Below are 27,372 nucleotides of genomic sequence, written 5' to 3'. Positions count from 1 at the left end.
CTAATGGTACACATACTGCTTATTAATTGCTGAATTTCTTTTTCTTCTTATATTTTTCTGCCAATATTGCCATGTCTTTGCTGTATACTGTCAGGTGTATATATTTTTCTGTATCAGTATCTGTCAGGTCTTTTTTGAAAAAACATATTAGCTATGCACAAATAGGTTATTTCCTACAGTAAAAAAAATTTTTAAATTATAAAGGTTAAGACCAGCAAGGTATTTTACAGATTAAGCTCAAGTTTTTCCAAAGTATTTCTTTTTACGATTTTATTAATTAATTAATTTGTTTGTTTATGAGAGAGAGCGCATGCACACAGGGCAGGGGTGGGGAGGGGCAGAGGAAGAGGGAGAAGCAGACTCCCTGCCGAGCAGGGAGCCCCACTCAGCTCCATCTGAGAACACAAAGATCATGACCTGAGTCAAAGGCAGATGTTTATCTGACTCAGCCACCCAGGCATCCCCAAAGTATTTCTTATGGATCTATATTTCTAGGACTAGTTAAAAGCCTCTATTTTAAAAAGAAAAAAAAAGTATAATGGAAGGTTTTTCTACAGTCAAATAATGTTTGGCAATACTTGATAAAACAGTATTTGGCAGGTTTCCTCACTGTAGCAAATCGTAGGGCTAATGTGCTTCATGAATTTCCAAGAAAGGGATGTTTCTTCCCGTGTTGTCCAAGGAACCATATTTTGAAGTAGTCCATAGAATATGCTTTAGAAGATGATAATCTATTCTGATATCCTGCCCCTCACACACACACACACACACACTGCAAGCAAAGTGATTTTCCTTGTTACAAACAAGGCTGTAGGAAGAACCATGACCAAAGCCCACATCTTCTGACCCCTAGGCAGGGCTCCTTTCTCTACATCATAGAAAAATCAATACAAAATGAGTCTGCACAAACTTACTTTAATATAATTACCCTTACCTTCCACTCATTTCCACCTCTAGTCCCACAATTTACCATCCCTAGAAGCCTAAACCCCTTTTCCTTTTCACTTCACAAATTTAGCACTCTGTTAAAATAGGTATATAAGCCCTTGAATCCAACCACCTTTTTGGGATCTTCATTTCTTATCTGTGAAGGCCTCCATACACACAAATATCAAAATAGTAACATCAAATAACATTTGTGTGCCTTTTCTTCTGTTAACCCATCTTTTTGTTAATTTAATTAGCATGCCTCAGTCACAGAAAATAAGAGGGTAGAAAATAATTTTTTCTCTCCCCACACCCTCCAACCACACTTCCCTCTGTAAAACTGCCTCCACCATATCTGTGTGTTCTCGAACCACTAACTCAGTCAAGGAAGTCAGGATATGAAGACGAAAAAGCAAAGCCAAAGAAAGAGTGCCAAATTAAAAGGGAGTACTATACATTATTCACTTTAAGTCAAAATATGATAGGACATAAGGTTCCAATTTTCAACAGATATATTAATCACTATGAAATTTTATTTAAATACACATATCTGCAAACCACAAACCCTCGTACAAAATTCACAGTTTACCTCAATCTTCACAGGGACCCACTTTAGTCTAATTACATAGAAATCATCCTCCCTTTCTGTGGTTTTACTGGAATGTCTTCAGGAAGTTCCATTCCCAGAATTCTTTTAAATAGCCTAGGAGCTTTGACTGGTACACTTGATTTCCCTCACATCTTCTTCCCTCAATAAACTGTTGATCAGTCAATAATCAGAGATGTACAACTGGTGAATGGATAAAGATGTGGATACACACGCATACACACACACCATGGAATATTACTCAGCCATCGAAAAGAATGAAATCTTGCCATTTGCAACAACATGGATAGAACTAGAGGGTATTATGTTTAGTGAAATAAGTCAGTCTGAGAAAGACAAATACCATACGATTTCACTCATGTGTGGAATTTAAAAAAGAAAACAGATGAACATACGGGAAGGAGGAAAAGATAAAAAGGAGGGAAACAAATCATAAGAGACCTTGACAATAAAGAACAAACTAGGGTTTGATGGAGGGAGGTGGGAGGAAGGAGATGGGGGGACACGGGGGGGATAGGTTAGATGGCTGATGGGCATAAAAGGGGGCATTTGTTGTGATGAGCACAGGGTGTCGTATTTAAGTGATAACTCACTGAATTCTACTCGTGTAACCAGTATTGCACTGTCTGTTAAATCAAATTTAAATTAAAAAAAAAATAAGCACAGATGTAGATATCTGGTGGGGTCAGGACACTTCTAACCTTGACATAGAGTCAGTTTGATTTCCTTTTTACAAGACTCCCCCCCCCCCCCCCGCCTATGTCACCCTTCCATGGATCAAAATCCAAAAGGCCCAGAAAGTGATCTCAATTTATCAAACCTTTTGGGAGGGAGAGCCCTTGACATGTAGTGTATATCCATGCACACCTGCTTTGACCTGGACTGGCTACTCAGTCTCCAGAAATCCACTGGGTCTTCAGGTTTCCACTAAGAGAACTATGCACAAGCAAACTCCAACTCTTTGTCAAACACCTCCTTCTTTCCTTTCCATTCTAGTCCTCATAACTTCACCCAGATAGGTCTACAACCAACAGTTATTCCTTGTCTGTAAAATAATGACTCTGTAAGCATCCTTCAAGTATGATTTCCACATTATTGTTAACCACTGCTATGACAGTAATCACTATTATATTTTTATTCATGATGCTTCGTAGAAAAAAGATCATGCCCTAATTTGTCAACGGGAGAAACACTGTAAGGCTAATGAGTGAGGATTCCTTCATGTTGTTAAAGCTCTTTTGACCTAGTTTCTGCAGGACAAGGTGTGAGCATATCAAGGCTGCCAGTTCCTAATGCATTTTCCAGTTTGGCTCAGTTTAACAAGCCTTTTTTTAACATCTTAAATAGAAAAAGATTAAAAAGACATGGCCTCTGCCCCCAAGGACTTGGAGTTAAGTGGGAGCAAGAGAAATAGGAAAAGACATTTTGAAGATAGTATGACAAGAGCCAACAAGAGGCAAATGGACCATGATGCTAACGAGGCCAAAGCTCTCATGTCCATGGTCCCTTCTGAGAAAGGAGGTTCCTAGTGTAGGGGCCAAGGGCAGGCCGCCCCATGATGAGGCACTGCAGCATAAACATTGAGTTAACAGCAATCAAAACCCAGCAGATTCAGGAAAAGCTCTTTACCTCCCCCTCAATGGCCTGCTTATACCAGGAAGAGAGCTATTAACAGACACTCCCCTTACTAAAGACACGTATCTCTGTATCTCCGTAACAGGGCAACCCTTTGTTCTCCAAACATCTCCTCTCACCTTCCTGGTGAGAGGTCTTTCTCCCCTTTCTCCCATTTGTATCCTCAGACCCCTGCCCCTCTCCTTAGCTCATGTAAGCTCCATTTTGCCTATTTTTGGAATTTCTATGTCTGTGTGGATTCCTCGTACATATGTACATATGCTAATAAATTTGATTTTCTCCTGTTAATCTCACATCACTTTGATTTGTACTCCAACTAGAAGGACCTTGAAGGGTAGAGGAAATTCTTCCTCCCTGACACTGGCAATATGTTGTTATGACCATATGCTTTTGTACTTACAAAATTAAGATATTTGTGTTCTTCTTTCTTTTCTTTTTCTTTCTTTCTTTCTTTCTTTCTTTCTTTCTTTCTTTCTTTCTTTCCTTCTTTCTTTCCTTGAGACAGAGATGTGAGTCTGGAGGGACAGAGGGGGAGGGAGAAGGAATCTGAAGCAGACTCCACACTGTGGGTGGAGCCCGATGTGGAGCTCTATGCCAGGATCGTTAGCAAGATCATGACCTAAGCTGTAATCAAGAGTCAGATGCTCAACTGATTAAGCCACCCAGGTCCCCCTGTGTATTCTCTTTCTTAAGAATGACACTCAAACTGTACAGGCTCCAGGGGCTATGTTATCAGAGATCGGCCCTGATGCTACTCTCCTATTTACAGGGTACAATGGGTTTTGAGTGGTAAGGATGGGAAATCCACCTTCAAACCTCATCCAAAGTAACCACAACACAGAGTCCTTGTAATATAAACTATATGTCCACACCATTATGAAGCTGCTATTGTCAGCAAAGACCTTAGCTACAAAAGGAAATTTTCTTTCAGTGTGAAATTAGGACAGAATTTAATGAAATAAATAGTCAAAGCTCAATCACTCATCACTGAAGCTATTGCAAGAACTGGCCTGGCTATCTTCTAAAGGCCCTGAACATCACTAGCAAAGCAGCTTTTGTACAGAGAAGTGGGTAAAATGCTAGATTTTTGAAGTGGAAATTTTTCACTTAAAGATGAGGCAAAGCAATTTATAGCACTAAGTTAGATGTTATAGAATTTAGAATCAATAAGCCTTGGGAACTCCCCAAATCTATCTATATGTAAGGCATATTGATAGCTAGTTAGATACAAGAGAGAAGCGAGATATATTTATATATATACACTTACACACATATGTGTGAGCTTAATTATGTCAACCCAAATTCCAGGCATACAGATGACTCTACCTAAAACAACATGCTGCCTTCCCACGTCTCACAGAACTTACGGTAGCGAGCTGAAGACTTGAAACTCCATTCCTTCTTTATCGCCATACTTAAAATTCTTACTTTGATTTAGAAAGAATCAAGAACAGAATTAGATTTATTTAAGCAGTTATTTGTTAGTCAAATGAGAAAAAGAAGTAGCATGGTGACTATAGGTCAATTATTAACATCTTGGGTTGCCAGTTAAGTCATGCTTTTAGGGTTACTGTGGGAGACACAAAGGCTGACACCTATTCCTCACAGGAAACTGGCCATTCTGAGAACATTTCCTTTTTAAGGCAAACAAGCAAGGACTATTTTCTGTTATCTTTGTTGCTTCTAAAATTGAGCCCAACAGAGGGGCATCTGGCTAGCTCAGTGGGTGGAGCATGCAACTCCTGATCTGGGAGTCGTGAGTTTGAGCCCCACATTTGGATAGAGATTACTTAAAAACAAACAAACAAAAAAAAAAACAAAACAAAAAGGGGGGGGGGGGAATCCCTGGGTGGCTCACCGGTTTAGCGCCTGTCTCTGGCCCAGGGCCTGATCCTGGAGACCCGGGATCGAGTCCGACGCCGGGCTCCCGGCATGGAGCCTGCTTCTCCCTCTGCCTGTGTTTCTGCCTCTCTCTCTCTCTCTCTCTCTCTCTCTCTCTACGTCTATCATGAATAAATCAATAAAAAATCTTATAAATAAATAAATAAATAAATAAATAAATAAATAAATAAATAAAATAAAAAACCATTAGGGGTTCCTGAGTGGTTCAGCTGGTTGTGTGTCCAATTCTTGATCTCAGGGTTGTGAGTTCAAGCTCCACATTGGGCTCCACACTGGGCATGGAGCCTACTTAAATAATAATAAATATAAATATAAATAAATATAAATATAAATAAATATAAATAAATATAAATATAAATAAATATAAATATAAATACTATAAATATAAATATAAATATAGATATGTGGGACGGATAGCTGTTACCCCCACTACTGTTCCTCATCATTCTCCTTCCTTTCTTCCCCTTGTCCCTATTTCCTTTTCTCCAAGCTAGCTTGTAAAGCTTTTAGCATTGTTTTCATTCATCCAGAAAAAAAGGTTTAATAAGAATCTTAAACAGGTTTGCAAATTTTTTGTCATTTTGGTTCACCCATCCAAAAAAAAATTTTTTTTAATTCCTTTTGTGCTGGATAGCGAGAGATACAAAGTTGAGTAAGAGGCTTTGTGCTGGGATCCCTGGGTGGCGCAGCGGTTTGGCTGCCTCAGCCTCCCACAGGGTCCAATCTATGCTGTAACGTGATCATGTGCTTGTCCCATCTCTACCATGCAGGCAGCAAGCTCCTTTAGAGCAACGTGGCCTCTGAGTGTCCCCCTAGGCTTTTCTCAGGCAGAGAACTTTTCGCATAGGAAGCATGTTCAGAAATTATCTGGGAAGGAGGAGGAGGGATTAATTTCTCAGCTTTCGTTCTAATAAAGAGCATTCAAAAGGGCTATTCCATTTCTTTCTAGAAGACACTTCTGGTGTATCCCTTGTAATGCTCCAGTTTTGAAAAATCACCTTGTTAGAAAATCAATTCTGGCCTCTTGCTCCTAACCAGCCATGTGATTTACACAACTTGACCTCACTGAAGATCAATTTTCTCATATGCAAAATGGAGATGATATATTTCTCTTATTTTCTTTTGGAAATATATTTTCTGCCTCACTGAAATACTGTAAAAAAAATAAGTGGAAGATAATTTATGCAAAGCACAGTATCCTTCAGCTAATAAATATTCAAACAACATTGCTCTAATGGTTATAACATCAAATGCCAACTATAATGCCTGGTAGAAAGTCTCACTGATATGATTAACTATATTTATCACTAGGTACTTAGGGGCTCTGTTTAACTTAATATTGTATGATGTAGACCTGTTTCAATGTTCACCTCTTTTGCTAGTGTGGAACTTTCAGAAGGGTTCCAGAAGCTGGGCTTTAGTGAAAACTATTCAATTTAAAGAACATTTGCAGGATTTTGAACACTATCTGGGGGAAAAAATTATACCAAATTATCTATTTTTTTTCCTTTCTAGGGAAGACTCAATGGAAGATCCTAGAGTGAGCTTAAATGAGTATTGAAGGAGAAGTAAAATGAATTAAGAGTTACCCCCACTACTGTTCCTCATCATTCTCCTTCCTTTCTTCCCCTTGTCCCTATTTCCTTTTCTCCAAGCTAGCTTGTAAAGCTTTTAATGGTCATTAGACCATTAACGGAGAGCATCACTTCAACTCAGCCTTTTAGAGAGGTGGCATCATTTGATGCATGACCCATGCACTCAGCAGTGAGACCAAGTTCTAAGAGCCAGATCTATCACCCTTTAGTTATGTGGCTCAATACAACTTATTTGCACCACACACACACACACACACACACACACACGTCATGGAGTTACTGTGATTACATGAAATACTATATGTAAAACACAGGTTCTCAGTAAATGTCAGCATTCCCTTTGGCAAGGGCAGCAGAGCATGAAGATTTCCTATTAGACAGATGTATGTCAAGAATAGACTGCATTCCCACTTAAGTTTCCAATACTTAATCAGATTCTACAAAGAAACAAATTATGAACAAATGCAACCAAAAACCTTTGAAATGAGATATAGAGCAGTAATGATTTTTCCCATCCATTTTCCCCAGAATTATAGAAATAGTAAAGAAAAAATGATCCTTAATTCTTCCATTCTCACTCTGTCTAAATTTGGAAATTACATTAATTCTCTTTACATTGACTGCCTCACTAATGAGTTTACCAAATGATGTACAATGTTGACAGTGAATATTTCATCTTAGTCACTTACTAGGTTTATTAACCATTTTTTCATGTGTTTATATTCTTATTTTATCTCTTTAATGTCTATTATGTATCTGAAAAAGGAGACTCAGGCATGAATGAACCAGACTACAAGTCCCATAAGGGCAAAAACAAATCTGATGAAATTCACAGAATAAGGACAATTATTGGGCCACATAGGAGGCAAAGAACAATAAGTTTCTCATTGGCTGATTTGAATAAAATAAATTAAATTTTGTACCCTTTTCAATATTGTAACTTACACACACACACACAGGAACTGAATTATGCTAGAAACTACTAATGAATTGCTCTCAGCCCTAGAACACGTGATTCTTTTGCAAGATGGTCTGACTATTCAGAAAATGATTATAAATGATTTTTATATCATTCACTTGTGCACACACATGCACGTGTATGTGTGTTGCAATGTTGGGTTGCAGAACACAAAAAATTATCCTTGACCTCAGACAGCCTTAGCTTGGGGAATTTTTTTCAACTCATCATTATTTTATTTATTTAAATTCAATTAGCCAACATATAGTCTAACTCCCAGTGCTCATCTCATCGTGTGCCCTCCTTAACACCCATCACCCAATTACCCCATCCCCCCCACCTCCCCTTAGCTTAACACTGTGGGATTAATTAGTTAGTGAATGCATTAGAAGAGTAAACATCTATTCACCTTTTTAACTATGAACCCACCTTCTGGTGCCAATGAGAAGCAAACAGCTTGACTATCCCAGGGTTACTCTTAGGTGCATCCTAGACTCGCAGATTGACTTCTGAAATTGAGAAAAAGAGAGGGAAAAAGGAAGGTTATCTGCTTTTCTTCTCAGAAGGTTGAAATTAAGAGGAAAAGAGAATCAAATGTGAACCAAGTCACAGATCTGTTTTAGTGTGCATAGACCAGAAGATATTATAAGAGAAACACGAGCAAATTAAAAAAGAAAGAAAACAAGAAATGCTTGAAATGGATTCTCTTACATTCTGCTAGTTCCAGGAATTATAAGTTGGCAGGAAGAGGGGGATATCTGCTATGTGTTGGGAGGGAGTCAAGCTGGGAGAATGGGAAGGATGGGGGAGAAAAGGTCAGAAGGCCTGGCCGCCAGTCTTGGCAGTGTCCTTGATACAGTGTGTAACCTTTCATAGCACATCAATGGGGCTCACATTCCTGTTCTATAAACTCTGAAATCTGGGCCAAAGGATGCTTAAATAGTCTTAGAGATAATTTCTAACATCCTTTCCTACAAGTATATGTATGTGTCAACATCTATAAATGCATATGTTGTATGCTTCAGCCAGGAGACTGAGCCAAACTAAAAGCTGATGAGAACTAGTGGGGGGCAGGACCATCCAGGGCTGGGGTATGGGGCAGCAGAACAAAGTCCGGGGGCAGGGGGCACTGGGTGGCTCAGTCCATTAAGTGTCTGCCTTTGGCTCAGGTCATGATCTCAGGGTCCTGGGATTGAGCCCCACATCAGGCTCTCCGCTCAGCAGGGAGTCTGCTTCTCCTTTTCCCTCTGCCTCTGCCCCTGCTCTCTCTCTCTCTTTCTCATAAGTGCCCTCTCTAGTAAATAAGTAAAATCTTTAAAAAAAAAAAAATGAAGTCCAGGGACTTCTCTGCAAACAATAATGTGGTGGAAAGTAGAAGAGCACGTAGTCCAAGAAGATCGCAGCTATGGCTGTGATCCAAAGGTGAATTCAAAAGATCACCAAAGGGAAGGCAAGGTCACAGAAAATGCAGATGGGGGGATGAGCGAGATTTTAAAGGTGAGATTGAAGCAGCAGAAGGAAGTCAGTGGGCAGAGTAGTTGGGTGAGTTACAAACACAGTAAGACCTGGAAGGATGCTGTCCAGTCTACTGGTTTAACCACAAATACATTATTAGAAAGAGAAGAGATCAGGACACCTGGGTGGCTCAGTGGTTGACTGTCTGTTCAGCTCAGGTCATGATCCCAGGGTCCTGGGATTGAGTCCTGCATCAAGTTCCCACAGGGGGCCTGCTTCTCCCTCTTTCTCTGTTTCTGCCTCTCTCTGTGTCTTTTATGAATAAATAAATAAAATCTTTTTTAAAAAAAAGAAAGGAAAAAAGAAATGGGAGAGAGAGAGCCTTAGAAAGGCATCAGCATTGCCACCATTTCCATTCAACTCTCAAGCCCTGCTAAGTGGTCCCTGTCTCCCTGTCCAAGAATCAGTCCTTACAAAACCAGATGGTTGAGAGTGGAGGAGGCAAAGTCAGCATCACTAAAGCCAAGGCAAGAGGGACCCCATGATCTGACCCTGCCCCTCCTCAGGGTTACGACACCATGGCCAAAGATAAGTACCAAAGCCCTATGTCCCTTTCCTCCAAGGCTATGTTCCTCTTCCATTGGATCCAGAGGTCTTTCTCTCCAAACCTGCTTCCAGGAACTGCATAGACCTCTTCCTCAGTCTGTCCATCTAAGAGGAGACTATACTTCCAAGTGTACCTCTAGGCCCAAGTGGCAGTCCAAGAGTGACTTTTGAGGAAAGAGCTTAGATACACAGACTGTGTGTCCATATGTGTGTGTGAGACAACTCTCCCCAACAAAAGGCAGTGTTGGAGATGGGACAACATGGAGCATATGCTGTGGGTTGGGCTAAAAGCTGGGGAACCAAGGCATCTGGGTGGCTCAGTCAGTTAAGTGTCTACCTTCAGCCTGAGTCATGATCCCAGAGTCCTGGGATCAAGCCCTGCTCTTTCCTTTCCCTATCTCCTCCCCCTGCTTATTCACTTGCTCTCTCTCTCTCTCTCTCTTGCTCTCTCTCTCTCAAAAAAATAAATAAAATCTTTTTTAAAAATAATAAATAAATAAAAACAATAGCTGGGAAAACAGGAGCCATGGATGAAGCCTCATGAGGCCACATTCCAGCATGGAACTCCCAAGAGTCTCATGATTCAACATTTAACCTGGCTCCTACCTTCATACCAAGGTAGAACAGTAGAACATGTTTTACTCTTTTTACAGTTGGCTTTACAGTTGCATTCTAACTTCTTAAAATATGGTATTAGGCCTCCATTTCTACTTCTGCCTTGAGTCCTACAAATGTTAGAAGGTGCCTGGGCGGAGTATAGCAAATCTGCAATGTTGGCTTTATTTATACAGACAGCAACAGTGTTGGTCATACCCAGAGGTTCTTGAACATATGCTGATTATTTTTATGTGTTTAAATATATCGATCCCACGTTCCTTACTTTATTCTCTCTTTCAGTCTACTCAGATTTCCAGTGAGTTCCAGAATAATCTTTTCCTACTCTGTGTATGTGTGGGTGGGTGGCAGGGGATGGTTAGGATGGGAAGGTTCCAGAGTACCCCCAATTCTTTGACCAAATTTGCACCTTGGCAGCATTTTTTTTTTTTTTTTGGTGATATACATTACACTAGTTGGTTTTTTTTCCCCAAATGCATACAAAGAACACTACATTTCTGTGTTCCATATTTTACAAAGAACAAGATGCTTTTTGTATTATGTCTACATCTGCTGGAGTTAACTAATCTACATATTTTTCTACCAACCTTGTATTCGTGGCTCTCTTATTAGTGCACACCTGACTTATCTTGATGGTTGTTTAGTTATATCTAAAATACTATTTCAACTCCAACATTCTGGTAGACTTGATAGTGCTTTACCCTTCATCTGTAATGCTCAAAACCCTATATTTAACTATGGCCACTCCTCTGCCAGTGTTTCCAGACCTGAATGATGCCACTTTTGGTTTTCCAAAACCACTTAGATATGCATTCACCTCCGACCATGGTAAAAACGCACAGGCAGATTCGGAGCCCGGGTCCAGGCCCTGGTTCTTTCATCAATCTGCTCACTGAGGGATCCTGGCCAGGTTGCTTCCAGTCCCTATGTCTGAGTCTCCTTGTCTATCAAATGAAGAGGATAAAATCTCTCCATTGCAGGTGGAGTAAAATCCAAATCAAACTGGCTTAGAAAAGACAAAATGTGTGTATCTGTGTACACATGCAAGCACTGGGGAAAGAGGAAGGTTATTTCTTGCCTCATGTAACTAAAATGTCCAAGAGTACAAATGGCTCTAGGTACAGCATAATCTATTACCAGGACCTGGTTTCTTCCCATTCCTTCCCTCAGCCCTGCTCCACAGCTTCCTTGTCAGGCCCCAATTTAGAGCAAGATGGCTGCTAGCAGACACAATATTCTTCCAAGTTCAAGTCCAAGGATAAGAAGAAATCTTTCCTAGGGCACCTGGGTGGCTCAGTGGTTGAGCATCTATCTTTGGCTCAGGGTGTGATCCTGGGGTCCTTGGATCGAGTCCTGCATCAGGCTCCCCACAGGGACCCTGCCTCTCTCTCTATGTCTCTCATGAATAAGTAAACAAAATCTTTAAAGAAGAAGGAGGAAGAGGAGAAATCTTTCTTAACACTCAAGGCAGGAGTCCTGAATCTATCATTGAGCCAATCTGTAAGACCAAAGACCAGAGAGGAAGAACAAGCTAATTAGACAGACCTGAGCTCTGCACTCACCCTGGAGCCTGAAAGAGAGAACATCTACTCCCCCCAAACCACGTGGGTGGAAAGCTGGAGAGAGTCGGGTCTCCAAATGGAAATTCAGATACTTTACCAAAAACAGCAAGAAATATCCCACATAGCCTATGATTGTTAATGTTACTTCTGATTCCAAATTGGTATGACTCCATAAGAAATTCTTTTAAAAACGTTTAGAAATAAATGTGAAATATTTCAGTTTGTTCCTTTAAATCTTATTGAAATTAATTTGGGTTCTTAAGAATAGGAAAAGTATTTTTAGATGGTATCTTTACAGATGCCAACAGACACATGAAAAGATGCTCAGCATCACTCATCATCAGGGAAATACAAATCAAAATCACAATGAGGTATTACCTCATACCTGTCAGATGGCTAAAATTAGAAGCACAAGAAATAACAAGTGTTGGCAAAGATGTGGAGAAAAAGGAACGCTTGTGCACTACTGGTGGGAATGTGAATTGGCACCAGCCACTGTGGGAAACAGTGTGGAGGTCCCTCAAAAAATTAAAAATAAAACTACCCTATGATCCAGTAAATCCACTAGTGGGTATTTACCCAAAAGAAGTGAAAACACTAATTCAAAAAGATGTATGCACCGCTATGGTTATGGCAGCATTATTTACAATAACCAAGATATGGAAGCGGCCTAAGTGTCCATACATGGATGAATGGATAAAGATACATGTATACACACACACACACACACACACACACACACACACACACAGTGGAATATTATTCAGCCATAAAAAAGAATAACATCTTGCCATTTGCAATAACATGGATGGAGCTAGAGAGTATAATGCTAAGTGAAATGATTCAGTCAGAGAAAGACAAATACCATAGGATTTCACTCATATGAGAAATTTAAGAATAAAAAAAAAAAAAAGAGAAGCCAAAAACCAGATTCTTAGTTATAGAGAACAAGCTGATGGTCACCAGAGGAAAGGGAGGTGGGGAATGGGGGAAATAGGTGATGGGGATTAAGGAGGGCACTTGTCCCGATGGGCACTGGCAAATGTATAGAAATGTTGAATCACCATATTGTACACCAAAACTTATACAACGCCGTATGCTAATTAGAATTTGATTAGGTGCTGTTTGTGTTTGGAAGAGGAAAAGAGGGGGCAGCCCAGGTGGCTCAGCGGTTTAGCGCCACCTTCAGCCCGGGGCCTGATCTTGGAGAGCCAAGATCGAGTCCCATGTCAGGCTCCCTGCATGGAGCTTGCTTCTCACTCTGCCTCTCTCATGAACAAATAAATATTTAAAAAAAAAAAAAAAAGGAAGAGGAAAAGAGGATAGTTTTAAGAACAATGGGTGCCTGGGTGGCTCAGTGGTTGAGCATCTGCCTTTGGCTCAGGTCATGATCCCGGGGTCCTAGGATCAAGTCCCCCATCCGGCTCCCCACAGGGACCCTGCTTCTCCCCCTGCCTGTGTCTCTGCCTCTATGTCTCTCATGAATAAATAAAATCTTTTTTTAAAAAAAAGAGTTAAAGAAGAAAGACCAATATATTTTTTAAATGGTCAGAACCCAAGAGAACCCATGGAATTTTTGTTTGGTTATAGCTTTTTGCTTGTAGATACTGAATGAACACCAAAAAGGCTACTCTCCAGGATAATCCGGTGAAAGCAGCATTTGCTGTCTGCCGCCTGGCCCTCTGTGGGACCCGGATCCACAGGGGTCCAGAGGGCTCAGGGACACAGATAAGGCCCTGGCACGTGGTGAGTGTCCTTGCCGACGTCATGGCTGGAGATGCGGTCTGAGCAATGCACGGAGTGTGCCTTCTCTGACAGACACTGACTGTCCACACATGGAATTTTATAGCCTCCTATCCCTTGGTGTGGCCAGATACTATTTCCCCACAGCAGCCTGGGAAGCAGTTGACAGGTGCCTGTCAGCTGACCCAAGTTGCTTGGAAATAGGAGGGTGGGGAATAAAAAGGCAGGTGGCTCTTTTAAAGGAATCCACAACATTCTCCCCAGAGTTGTTGGGAAATCTCTGAACTGTCGTGGGGTGTGATGCTCAGAAATGTCATGCTCAGTCACACAAGCAGGCTGCATGCTCACGTAGCTCTGACTTAAGAAGGGAGGGCCAGGCAGCAGGGGCCTACAGTCCTGTTTTTTATCTTTTTAAAAAATGCCTTTGGGGGCTCCTGGGTGGCTCAGTAGGTTAAGCATCTGCCTTCAGCTCAGGTCATGATCCCAGGGTCTTGGGATCGAGCCCCACATCGGATTCCATGCTCAGAGGGGAGTCTGCTTCTCCCCACCTCTCTGCCTCTCCCCCTGCTCATGCTTGTGCTCTCTCTCTCAAATAAATAAAATCTTTTTAAAAATTAAAATTAAAAAAATGTCTTTACATTGGTTTTAAGCCCATAAGGCTTTCTCAGATGAGATCTTTTTCCGAATTCAAAGACAACACATGTGCACATGAGAGGGACTATGTGGGTCAAAGTGAGTGGATGCTACAGGAGCCACCATTCGGCATCTTCTCCAGCACCTGAGTAAGCCCCGGAGGGGTGTCTGAAGAAATACAGGTTTAGGGCCATTGGAAGACCCCTCTTTTGCAGATGAGAGCCCCAAAACTAAGAAGGAGTGTTTAAGTGGCTCGCAGCTAGTTGAATGCAAAGGTGTGCTGAAAGCCTAGGGCTCTTACCTCTGGTGTGGCACCCACCACTAGACACGGGGTGACACCTATCAGGAAGATCGGCAGAGTCCAGAAGGCACAGCCTGGTTCTTTCAAATGAGCCTGAGACTTACATTCCCACAGTAGGTTTCCTAGCTAACCTGAAAACCCCGCCAGCTACCATTAGAAATTCTGGTAGAATATAATAAAATCTCGTTTCTTTTTTATTTTTTTAATAGATTTCATTTATTCATTCATGAGAGACACAGAGAGAGAGGCAGAGACATAGGCAGAGGGAGAAGCAGGCTCCATGCAGAGAGCCCGACGTGGGACTCGATCCAGGGTCCCCAGGATCATGCCCTGAGCCAAAGGCAGATGCTCAACCTCTGAGCCACCCAGGTGTCCCAATATCTTGCTTCAAATGCAAAGCTGAGCTTACAGGAAGAAGGGAGAGTCTCTGTTTGCTGGGGCTGCCATTGCAAAGTACCACAGCTTAAGCAGCTGGAATTTATTCTCTCACAGTCCTGGAGTATAGAAGTCCAAGGCTCAGGGGTCGGTAGAGTTGGTTACTTCTTGAGCCTATTCCCCCTGTGGATAGGCCTTTCCACCATGTCCTCACACGGTCTTTTCTCTCTACATGTGTGGGTCCCAACTTCCCCTTCTTCTCCGGATGTCAGCCATATTGGATTAGGGCCACCCTAATGACCTTCATTTTAACCTAATTACCAGTTTAAGACCCTATCCCAAAATACAATCATATTCTAAGGATTAGGGTGCTACAACTTCAACATATGAATTTGGTGGAGGGGGGAGGGGGATGCCAGAGAAAAGTTTTAGCTTATAACTGTGATTTCCTAGTTTTCCAAACTAGAGAAAGGCTAGAATCACAACTATGAATGTCTCTGATCTGATGTGGCAGATTGCCTGAGTGAGGTGGAAGGGTGAATGTCTCAGCCACAAGGGGCTTTGGCCCTCCTCAGAGCCAAGAGATAAGGTCCAGAGCCTGAGTAAAGCAAAGCATTAGAAACAAGGTCTTCAAGGGCCTACCCTTTCAGTGAAAAAATGGGTTTGAAGTCATCTACTCAGTGTTACAGGGTGATGACAAGGAACTCTATCCCACCCTGGAGTTTGGTAGAATAAGGGAAGGGAAGTCTCCATAAGAAGTTGCAACCCCAAGCCTGTGTCTTGTACAGGCTCAGAGTTAACTTGACACTGTCAGGATGGCCCAAGAAATGAATAATAGCAATTTTTAAAAAGAGTAATTGTATAATGATACCCTTAATTTGTCAATCCTTAGTCTAGAGCACATTGTGTCAGACTGTTCCTGAAATTTGGTAAGTCCTGCTTATAAAATCATCTGGTCCTAGTGGACACCAGGGGTATATGTGTGTATGTGTGTGCGTGCGTGCGTGTGTGTGTGTGTGTGTGTGTGTGTGTTTAGGGTTTTTTTTTTAAGATTTTATTTATTTATTCATGAGAGACACAGAGAGAGAGGCAGAGACACAGGCAGAGGGAGAAGCAGACTCCTCGCAGGAAGGCCCGGTGCGGGACTCGATCCCAGGACCCCAGGATCATGACCTGAGCCAAAGGCAGATGCTCAACCACTGAGCCACCCAGGTTCCCCTGTGTGTTTACATTTTTAACCACAGTATTATGATGATTATATATCTATTCGATTTCATGTTCATTCTTGAGTCAAAAGTAATTCTTTCAACAATTCTTACTTTCTAAGTAAAATATCTGTTTCACCCAAGTTTTCAAAATTAATTGAAATAGCATTGGTCATATTCTATTGTGATTTTTATATCTCCAAGCCCTGAACTGTAGCTTTCATTTTTATGGCCTGTTTTCCATTCTTAATGCTGTTTATTTTCTCCTCATTTTTGTAGGTAATCTTGAAAGAAGTTTATCTTTTTCATTAATATTTTTCAAGAATGAGCTTTTGGTTCCATTGGTGTTCTTTATTTTCTCTTTCCTTTTTATTTCACTGACTTGGGCTTTTGGTTTTATGATTCCTTCCGCTACTTATAATGGGTTTTTCACATTCAAGCAACACAGTATCCAATGCAATGCCACGCTATGGCATAAGAGCAGCCACATACAGCACATGGACCAAGGGGCAAAGCTGTTCCAACTGAATTTTATTTATAAAACAAGCAGTGGACTGAATTCAATGAGCAAGCCCTTGTTTGCTAACCCCTGTTCTAGATGATGGGGGAAAAAAAAAAAAAAGATCTCTACAACTAACTTAATGGGACTTTCCTTTTTCTTTCCTTTTTTTTGACTTGGTTTAATGCTCTGATTTTATTTATTTTTCTATATTTTATTTCAATCCAATTTGCCAACATATAGTATAACATCCGGTGCTCATCCCATCACGTGCCCTCCTCAGTGCCTGTCACCCAGTCACCCCATCCCCCACCCACCTCCCCTTCTGCAACCCTTTTGAGAGTTAGGGGTCTCTCATGGGATGTTTGAGAAGGGACGTTGAATGGGAAGGGTCTCTCATGGGACCTTTGAGAAGGGACTTTGAATGGGAAGACCTTTGAATGGGACTTTTCTTACCTTAATCCCCCAGATCAGGCCAGGGTAAGAAGGAATGTCTAATGTTACTTGTGAATACAGAAGTAAATATCCCATGGAAGACACGAACAGATTGCATACAGCAATACTGAAAAGTAATCACACAACACGGTGAAACAGGGCTTGTTCCAGGAATTTCAGGGTTAACTAACATTAGAAAATCTATTAATATATTCGGTATACTTCCAATCAAAATCTCAACAGACTTTTTAAAGTTGAAGTATAGTTGGCACACAATGTTACATTACTTTCAGGTATGCAATACAGTGATTCGACAAATCTATGTTATGCTGTGCTCACCAAAGTGTGGCCACCATCTGTCACCATACAACACTATTACGATACCATTAACTCTATTCCCTATGCTGTGCCTTTTGTTGTCATGACTTACTCCATCCATAACTAGAAGCCTGTATCTCCCACTCCCCTTCACCCACTTTGCCTATCCCTCTTCTCCCCTCCTCCTCTAGCCACCATCAGATTGTTCTCTGTATTTATAGGTCTCCACACAGTTTTTCAGAGAACTTGACAATCTGATCCCTGAACTCAGTAGCAGGAAGAGCCAAAATTTTTTAAGGAAAAGAAGAGTGAGCACTCTTTTTACAAGTATCAACCTACTATGAGACTATAATGTAACCAATGTAATATTGGCTCAGGGAACTCATACACAGAAGAGAACTGGCACATGACAGTAGATATTATAAATTGAACAGTGAAAAAAACACTGTTCAATAGTAGTGGTGAAAATTTTGGTAATTTATATAGTGAAACACAGAAGTAGATCTCCAACACATGCATAAAAGTTAACTTCTTAAGTATAAGAAACAAATCCCTAAAATTTGAGGAATATCTTCATGACTTCTGGATAAAAACTAATTTCTTAGGCAGAACACAAAAAGCCAAAACTGTAAGGAAAATTATATGTATGACATTAAAATGAACGACTTTATCACAAAGGCACAAGTAAAAAGGCAAACTGCAGACTACAAAAAGACATTAATAACACATATGCCAAGTAAAAATTTATGAAAAAATGGGGCACCTGGGTGGCTCAGTGGTTGAGCATCTGTCTTTGGCTCAGGTCGTGATCCTGGGGTCCTGGGATCGAGTCCTGCATTGGGCAGGGAGCCTGCCTCTCTCTCTGCCTGTGTATCTGCCTCTCTCTGTGTCTCATGAATAGATAAATAACATCTTTTTAAAAAATTATGAAAAAAGGCATGCAATCTGAGAGAAAAATGTAAAATTAATAAGAACTGGGAAATCACAAGAGAGAACATCCAAATGGCCAATGGGTATATAAAAGAATGATTAAGAAATTCTATTCATCGAAAACCCATACAGCTATTAAAACAAATGACAGTAGCAAAATGAAACACAACTTACATCTATCAGAGTGGCAAAACATTTAAATGTCTAACAAACCTAGTGACTGATGTGTGAGAAAGAAAGAAAATTTCAAGAGGTGCAACTTCTAAAGTCATGCCCAGAGTGTTTGGGGACACCTCAGAAATGGAGATTCCAAGAAAGGGAGAATTCTCCCAAAGAGAGCGACATAGACAAATTTGACCTATTTCACCACTGTATCGAATTTGGCACAAACTACTTACTAGATCTGTAACAGCAACTCTTTTATGCTGTGAGTGAAGTGTAAATTGATTGAACCTCTTTGAAGAGGAATTGGAAAATACCCAGCCAACCTGAAGACAGATGTAGATGATAGATGGATGATAGATAGATAGATAGATAGATAGATAGATAGATAGATAGATAATGACGATTCACAATGACCAGAAATCTACTCCTATCATCTATCCTACAAAAATGTTCACAAATATTCACAAAGACGAGGTATGTTGTGCTCATTTCACATACAATTGAAAACTAGAAAAATCTAAATGTCAATGAATCAGACGATAGATAAACTAATTCAGTTATACAATGAAATTTTATACAGCTACTAAAATTACAAAGAGAGCTTCATGAATCAACATGAAGAGACTACACACACATGATATGGGATGCAGAAAGCAAGTAGCAACAGGATAGTATTCATAAATACATGAATGTGTAATAAAAGCATAATAACGTGCTCGCAAAAGATAAAAAAGCACCTCTGGGGTATGAGGAGGACAGGAAGTGTGTGTTAGGTTTTTGATCCATTTTGTAATGTTCTATTTCCTACAAAGTAAAAACTAAAAGGGAATAAGAAACACGGAGTAAATAAGAGTTTGACATATTGTTTAATCTTAGTGATGCATATATGGTATGCACATTATTTCTTTTCATTTTTTAGCATGTTTGAAATACTCCATAATTTAAGTTAATTTTTAAGGGACCCTGGGACCAATCAGTGAAATTTAATTGCAAAGCCCCTTAGTGAAGGATTAGGAGGTACAAACTTCCAGTTATAAAATAAGCAAGTCACAAGGATGAAAAATACAGCCTAGGGAATATAGTCAATAATATTGTAATAATTTTGTATGTTGACAGATGGTGACTGCTCTCATCATGGTGAGCACTTCATAATGCATAGAATTGTTGAATCACTATGCTGTATACTTGAAACTAAGGTAACACTGCATATCAACTATACTTCTATTAAAAATAAAAATAAAGTCCTTTATTGAAGTTCTTATTTTCCTTTTTTCTAAGATCTTATTTATTTGAGAGAGAGAGAGAGAGTACAAGGCAGGGGGAAGGGGAAGAGGGAGAGGAAGAAACAGACTCCCCACTAAACAGGGAGCCCTGTGCAGGACTTCATCCCAGGACCTTGAGATCATGACCTGAGCTGAAGAAGATGCTTAATTGACTGAGCCACTCAAGTGCCCCTTTTATTTCTCTTTTAATAAAAAAAAAAATTATCCAAAAGAAAATTAGTAAAAAAGCAAAAGCAAAATATAGAAGAAAGGCTTTTACCAAGGTTGAGTTATTCACTCCCTCTCACACTGTGTATTTCCCTGGTAAATGACAATAATACTAAAAGAGAGATGAGGGGGGAAATGGGAGGGTAACACCAAGCCCAGTTTGGGGGTTCTTATGTGGAAAGAAGACTCACAAGTGGTGAGAGTTCTCTATGCCCACGGCCACACAGGAGAGGTGAAGGATGCTTCTGACAGAAATTTAATGTCATTTTCTCAGGTGAGCAGCTCCCCATGGATGCCTTGCTTTTGTCCCCTCCACCAGGCACATTTTGACTCATGAAGCAATGGCCAGGAATCTACCAGTCCTGGCTTCCCCAGTCCCTCCCAGGATGGAGTTCTTCACCTCTCCCTTGTCCCCGTTCAATTTCCCTGTGCTCTCCCCTCCTCTCCTAGCAAATAACTTTTACTTAGTTTTATGGATAATTTATGCTTAACATTTGAGCTAAAGACTCTTTACATGATTTTAAATAATTCATAAGAGTGAATTTATGTAGATGGACAAATTAAAGTTTAGACAGATGGGTGGATGGATAGATGAGTAGATGGGTGGATGACTGGATGGATCCATGGATGGATGGGAAGATGGATGGGTGGATGGATGAGTGGATGGATGGATGGATGGATGGATGGATGGATGGATGGATGAGCGGGTAGACAGAGCTGACGGATATGTTAAGGGATTCATAGAGAATAAAAGAGATAAATATAATAGAAAGATGTCAGATGCCACAATTGACAACAGAGTCCCCCAGTTTCTGGTTCCTGGTATGTAACACCAATCAATCTGTAAAGGAAGGACTTAAAGCAGCTGGCCCATCTTCAATTTCTATCCCAGTTACTGAAAGGGAAGAAGACAGCCGACCCAGACTAAACTGCTTATAATTGTGCTGATGACCATCTTCCCGGTATACTAACAATATTTGCTAGGAGGAGGAGAATCCTTACTTATAGAATGCTCTTAGCAGGAAGCCTCGGCATTGGGATTGCGGAAGGCAGACTAATGTTCCCCCCAAAGATGTCCACATCCTAATGTACAAAGATCAACTTTACTTTGCTGGGAAAGTATTCCACAATCCCTTTCTTACCTTAGGGCTATATTCACACTCCCACTCTCCTCCAAAGTATAGTCTGAAGGACTTACCACCCTAACAACCTACAGGACATCATGCTGGTTCAGGATACTGACAACGTCACCCTGACTGAACTTAACGAACAGACAGTGACAGGTGCGGTGCCCAGGATGCTCTAGTAAGACAGACATATGCAGGGAATTAGCAGCAAACCTGACATCAGGGAACCATCACATCAGTGATGCTTTCAGGGATTCAATGTCCCAGGACATTCCCTCTAAATTAAAACACAAATTATTGTACATTATACCTCCTACCACTAAACAAAAGGTACAGCGCATAGTAAGGCTTTTTGGATCTTGGAAGCAGTAGATGCTGGACTTTGGAAAACTTAGTCCCACTTATTAATCAGATAACAAAAGGCTACCAGTTTCCTGTGGGAGCCAATTCAAAAGAAAGCTCTAAAACAAATGCAAGCTGTAGAATAAGTGTTCTATCCTCTTGGGTTGGATGAGCCAGCAGGTGTGACTGTCCTGGAGACCTCTGGTTAATGAAGTTGCTGCAGTCTCTGGCAGGCCCTTGGGATTCTAGAGCAGGTGTGTGCCTGACAGCAGAGAACTACATACCTCCTGTGAGCTAATAGGCCCCAGTAGAAACCGTGGCTCTGATCACTGGACATTGCTAACTTCATGACTTGAGTGACTACTGTCAGCTCTGTGTCCTCTGATACACCAGGTCATAAGGCCAGAAGCATTCTCTGGTGCCAAAGAAGTGACACATTGGAGGCTGGGCTTGAGTGGATTCAGAGGCAAGAGCAAACTATGTGAGCAAGTAGCTCAGATTCATAGGCAATTCATTTCAGTTGCACACCTAAGACCTCAGAGGGGCTTCTCCTTAGGTTTGTCTTTCTCATGCTCAAGAGCAACAAAGAACAGGTACTGAAGCAATAGAGTATTTGCCAGAAAGGTAAAGAGGTCAACATTCTCCCAGATTCTTTTGTCTGGTCTAATGAAATAGTCTCCTCCATGATCCCTGACTCCTACTTTTGTCCCCCAATAGTCTATCCACATAATAAGTAGAGCGATCCTTTTAACTTTTTTTAGATTTTATTTATTTATTCATGGGAGACAGAGAGAGAAGCAGAGACATAGGCAGAGGGAGAAGCAGGCTCCCTATGGGGACCCCAGTGTGGGACTCGATCTCAGGACTCTGGGATCTGGACCTGAGCCAAAGGCAGATGCTCAACCACTGAGCCACCTAGATGCCCCCAGAGTGATCCTTTTAAAATTTATATACAGGAGGTGCAAGAGTGCCTCATCTGGCCAAGTGTCCAACTCTTGATTTCGGCTCAGGTCATGATCTCAGGGTCATCAGAAAGAGCCCTGTGTCAGGCTCCAATCTCAGCACACAGTCTGCTTGAGATTTTCTCTCTCCTTCTTCTTCAGCCCATTCCCCTCCACTCTTTCCTGGGCCACTCTGCCTTCCTGCTGTTCTCTGAACATATTACTCCTCTTTGTCCAGATCTTTATTTCCCACCCACCCTCATCTTTCCATGGCTTGCTCCCTTGCTTGATTTAAATCTCCACTCACATGTTGCCTCCTTGGTGAGTTCTACCCTGATCACCGTCCCCATCCTGTATCCATATTATCTGCTTTCCCTTGCCCCACCATCACTTCTCACTACCAGATGCATAAGAAAAGGAAGAGACCCAAGCCATTTGCTGCTGTACCAGACCTAGAATCATAGCAGGGTACAATTTGGGACATGGTACTGGTTCAGTTAACATTCACTGAATGAATGGATGCATGAATGAATTAATGCATGCCTGCATGAATGAATGAATGAGCAAATAAACACCGCTGGTTTGGTAGTGACATCAATAACAAGGTCCCATCATCTTTTTCTACAAGACCTCCTTCCATTTAAGTTTTACATTGGCCACAAAGGGATTGAAAAAAATCTCTGGTCATACATTTTGAGATTTTTCTGAAATCCCTTTTCCAAAATTAATATGCTCATTGTGATTAACACAATTCAAAAAGTTTTAGTTAATTATCCCTCTCTCATCTCCCTCTGCCCCCCCACCCCGCCCCTGCCTCAAGATCCCAATGTTAACAACTGATGTGCTTCATTCCATTCCTTTCTCCATGAAAATACCAAGATTTATTATTTTTGAAGCTTTGGTCATCTATGTTTTTATCAAAATGGATGATCCTATATATACTTACCATATTTTCTTCACTTGGGAAAAAAAAAAAAAAGCAAACCAAAATCTTAAGACAACTACATGAGGAACATGCATATACTCACCTTTCTGTAAATTCATTACAAGATGCTCTTCACGAGATCTTTTGGGGCTTCCACGCAGGGAGGAAGCACTAGACACATGGTGTATTACTAGCTAGAAATATTTGCCAGTTGAAGCTCCAGTTGTCATCTCTGAGAGTGGAAAGCAGAGAGCTAATTAGTAAGTGCAGGCTGGGACCGAACCATCAAAACAGAGGTGAATGGTGGACACATCACAAGCCCAGGGGCATGCCACGCTGTGGGGGTCTGTTCTCCACGATTCTTCTGACCAGGCTCCTGCCTTCCCAGCTGTGGATGACAGCAGGTCCCGACTGGTCACTGATAACTAGACTCCGGGCAGATTGCTACAGCAGCGGCCACTGCCACCACCGCACTACTCTCCCCTACCTCACACAGTCACAGACTCCCTGACCCCCCGACTCAAAGCACGGATAGAAACCATTGTCCACATGTGGCCAATTCCATGCTTCCTTTATCTGATTTCACAAAGACCAACATTTGATGTGATTGGTCTGTGGTGAGGACTATGCAGTTTGGATAGACTGCAAAGGTTGCACGTTCTTGATTTTCAGGGATGCTCAGGATATTTTGGTAAGTAACCAAGAGATCCTACACTTTCCTAGGCCAGGATTTAGAGACTTTTGCATATGTCCTCCTTGAGCTTTCTTATACGATCACTTCCCCAACTAAACCTCCAGCCTTCAGCCGCAGCAGGGACTGTGTTGAAGACTGGGCTCCAAACGGTTACTCCAAACCACTTAGACCACAAGCTTCATCTTTTATCATTTTGTTTATCTCACAGGCTATTAGTGGAGGAATGGAGAAAGTCTGTAGGAATAAGGTACAGAGGCATCTGACGATTTGTGACTCTGAGCATGCTAAATTTTGAGTTTCATGGCCTTAGACCGTAACTGCTAAGTCAACACAAGTTGTCCCATCTTCTCTGCCTAGCCTGGCATTTGATAAGGACCTTTTGGTAAGTATATCCCACATCCCACCCTCCCAACCTCTAGTGCACGAGCACTGCATGGCTGGGGAAAAGTCCAAGCTACACTAGCATAGAGTGAACTGAGATTATATTGCAAAAATCATATCGTATTGGTTTCATTTTAAAGAATCAATTCAAGACCCTTCTGTGTTTTTCATCCAGCAGAGCCAGGCTAATACAATGCCTACCAATCAGGTATTAATTAATTTACATTTAATCACACATGGAATTCATTAGTTAAATGTGATACACATGACAGGATTCTTTATAACAATTTAGAAATGTGATAGTGACCAATAGTTACTGCTACTGAAATAGGTCTGATTTTGTAATAAAAACAAAACAAAACAAAAAAAGGTTATAGAGGGCACCTGGGTGGCTCAGTCAGTTGAGCATCTGCCTTCATCTTGGGTCATGATCCCAGGGCCCTCGGATCGAGCCCCATGTTGGGCTCTCTGCTCAATGGGGAGCCTGCTTGTCCCTCTTCCCCTGTGATCTCTCTTTCTCTCTCAATCTCTCTCAAATAAATAAATAAAACCTTTTTTTTAAAAAAAAAGGTTATAGAACTGTAAATGTAGAGTGTGATCCCATTTTCATAAAATTTGACTCCCATATCTGTTTGTGTGCAGTTGTACATGTATACATACATGGAAAGACATCTGGAACTCATTCATTCATTCCACAAATATCTTCTACGCCAGGTATTGTTCTAGGTGTTGAGGATCCTAACAGTGGACAAAGCAAATGGTATCTTTATAGAGTTAAGCTTTATAACAGGAGAACAACAACAACAAAACAAACAAACAAACAAAGTACATGTATAGTATTTCAGATAGTGACATGTATACGCTTTGGCCAAAACTACAGCCTAGGATACTGGAGTGTGCTTGGTTGTTACCTTGACTGAAGCTAGGAACTACACTTCCCAGAATTCCTTTCTTTCTAGGGCTTTTGGTAAGAGTTTGACCAAAAAGGAATGTGTGTGATGTTTAGAAGGCAAAAATGAAGCAGCAGGCAGTGCTGTGTGATAGGACTCTCAGAGAAAGAGACAGATGTGCATGTGCCCGGTCAGCTTCAGCTTCCAGCTTGTCTCCCTCCAGCTGGCCCTGCTGACCAACAGCAGCTACAAGCCAAACCTCAGGGGGCTTGCTCATTGACCATGATTCCCTCAGAGGTATTCTATGCATTTCCCTCAGCATTTACTCTCAATCTACTTAGACAACCGGTTTATATCATTCCTTCTTTCCTCTAACCCTCAACCTTCCTGCCTCCCGACACCCTTGCTTCCACTCGCACTAAGAAATGAAAAACACTTCCACTCATTCCCACAATCACATTAACTAGAAAAAAAAAAATCACTGGCATCTGGATGCTCTGTCTTCCTTTCTACGACAGAGACTGGCTGGTAGCTCATTAATTCTCTCTTTTGTTCCTGCAAACACAGAAGACTACACTTTCCAGCCTTCCTTGTCATTGGGCTAGGGCATGAGTGGTAGCCAAAGAAATGGGAGTGAAAGTAACACAAGCCATTTCCATACCTGGCCCCTAAAATCTCCCTTGAAATTCTTGGCTGTCTCCCCTGCATGGCTGGAAATAAAGGATCCCGGGATGGCAGAGCTACACCACGGCAGGAGCTCCATTTCTAAAATCACCGTTTAGAGGCATACAGCCCCCAAGAGAAGACTGACCTGCTCTGCTCCGTGCTATGAAGGAGAAATAGACTATTACTTCACTGCATCTAATAAGCTTTACCCTAATACACCTTCTGTCCCTGTAGACAAACTGTCCACTTCAATCAAAGGCAATTCTCTCTCCTTGGGTTTACGGCCTAATGCTTTGCCACATCTAGCTCTTGAAAAAATAAATAAAAATAAGTACTTCTTTATTTCCCACGGTTAATTTTGAAAATCTAAAGCCAAGGGCTTTCTAAACAGAAACAAATTTATTTCTTCACATTTCCATTTCAGTCATGGACATCAGCTGCTACTGCATACACACGTCATTCACACAGGCAGTGTTTGGGGGGGAATTTCTTCAACTGCCTGCCAGTCCTGAAATCGAGCTTTTCTGCTTCATTTGGACAAGGATCTGGGCTTCTATAGTTTTCCTAAATGTTTTACTGTAGTTTGAGCAGAACCTAAGGTACAGCCAATTGACTGGTTACTGTAGAAATTCTGAAGAATGTCATCCTGTCACCGGCCCCCCACTTGTTATTCTGCTAGAAGTCTATTTGCTGTCAGTCTTCCCAGGGATAAAATAGCTTTCAGACTCAGACAAGAGCCTGCTGCCCTGAAGGATCCTGCTGTCAACAGCAACTCTGGGCCACACCAAATGTCACCCCTAAGGAAACAAACAAGGATCTGGAGAGCAGAGGTGGCAGCATGCTCTACCTGACTGACATTCTTTTTCATAAGATTATTGGCTATAATTTCTGGTTAAAAAAAAAAAAAAAAGCCTGCAAGGTAATAACACTTCAGTGTTTTTTTTACTACCTGCATTTAGTTCGCTTTAATTGAAACTCAGAAAAAGAGAGGTTAATTAGAACCTTGGAAGCCATATCCAGCACACTTTTGGGGGCCAGGAATCGTGTCCTCACCACATGCCTCAGAGTGTGTGTCCAGCAGAGATGATTATTGCAAATGTAGGGCCAGCCACAGCCTCATGTAAAACACCAGATGAAAATGCCTCCAGGTCTCCAGATTCCTTATTAAAGACAGTTCGTCAATTACAGTTCAGTTAATCAACAGGTATGGATTGAACACCTGCCAGATGCCTAACCTGAGGATTTGGAAGAAACAAAGCTTTGAGCTGGATTAGAATCAGAAGCAGCCAGGGGGCATCTTTATTCCAATGCCAGCAGCGGCAGAGAGAAAGGGTAAGCAGAACTGATTCCTTCCCTCTGAGAGTTTTATGGAATATAGTTATATATTAGGAGAACAAAGAAGTGAGACACCTGGGTGGCAGTTGAGCACCTGCCTTCAGCTCAGGGTGTG

General features: G+C 41.3%; 1 long non-coding RNA gene across 1 annotated transcript in view; it reads right to left on the bottom strand.

Annotated features, from left to right (window-relative positions):
* Positions 1-8,061: 8,061 nt before the first annotated feature.
* LOC140640844 (uncharacterized) overlaps positions 8,062-27,372 on the bottom strand; it is an 86,773-nt gene continuing 67,462 nt past the window's right edge. Inside the window, exons 2-5 of the long non-coding RNA XR_012037454.1 lie at positions 25,027-25,104; positions 23,395-23,523; positions 17,075-17,180; positions 8,062-8,133 (exon numbers count right to left, since the gene is read on the bottom strand). This is a non-coding gene — a long non-coding RNA (uncharacterized lncRNA). The remainder of the gene's footprint in view (positions 8,134-17,074; positions 17,181-23,394; positions 23,524-25,026; positions 25,105-27,372) is intronic.

Source organism: Canis lupus, chromosome 10 (genome assembly GCF_048164855.1).
Source record: "Canis lupus baileyi chromosome 10, mCanLup2.hap1, whole genome shotgun sequence".
Taxonomy (NCBI): Eukaryota; Metazoa; Chordata; class Mammalia; order Carnivora; family Canidae; genus Canis; species Canis lupus.
Note: the sequence above shows the minus strand (reverse complement) of the source record. Positions and strands in the feature narration are given on the sequence as shown.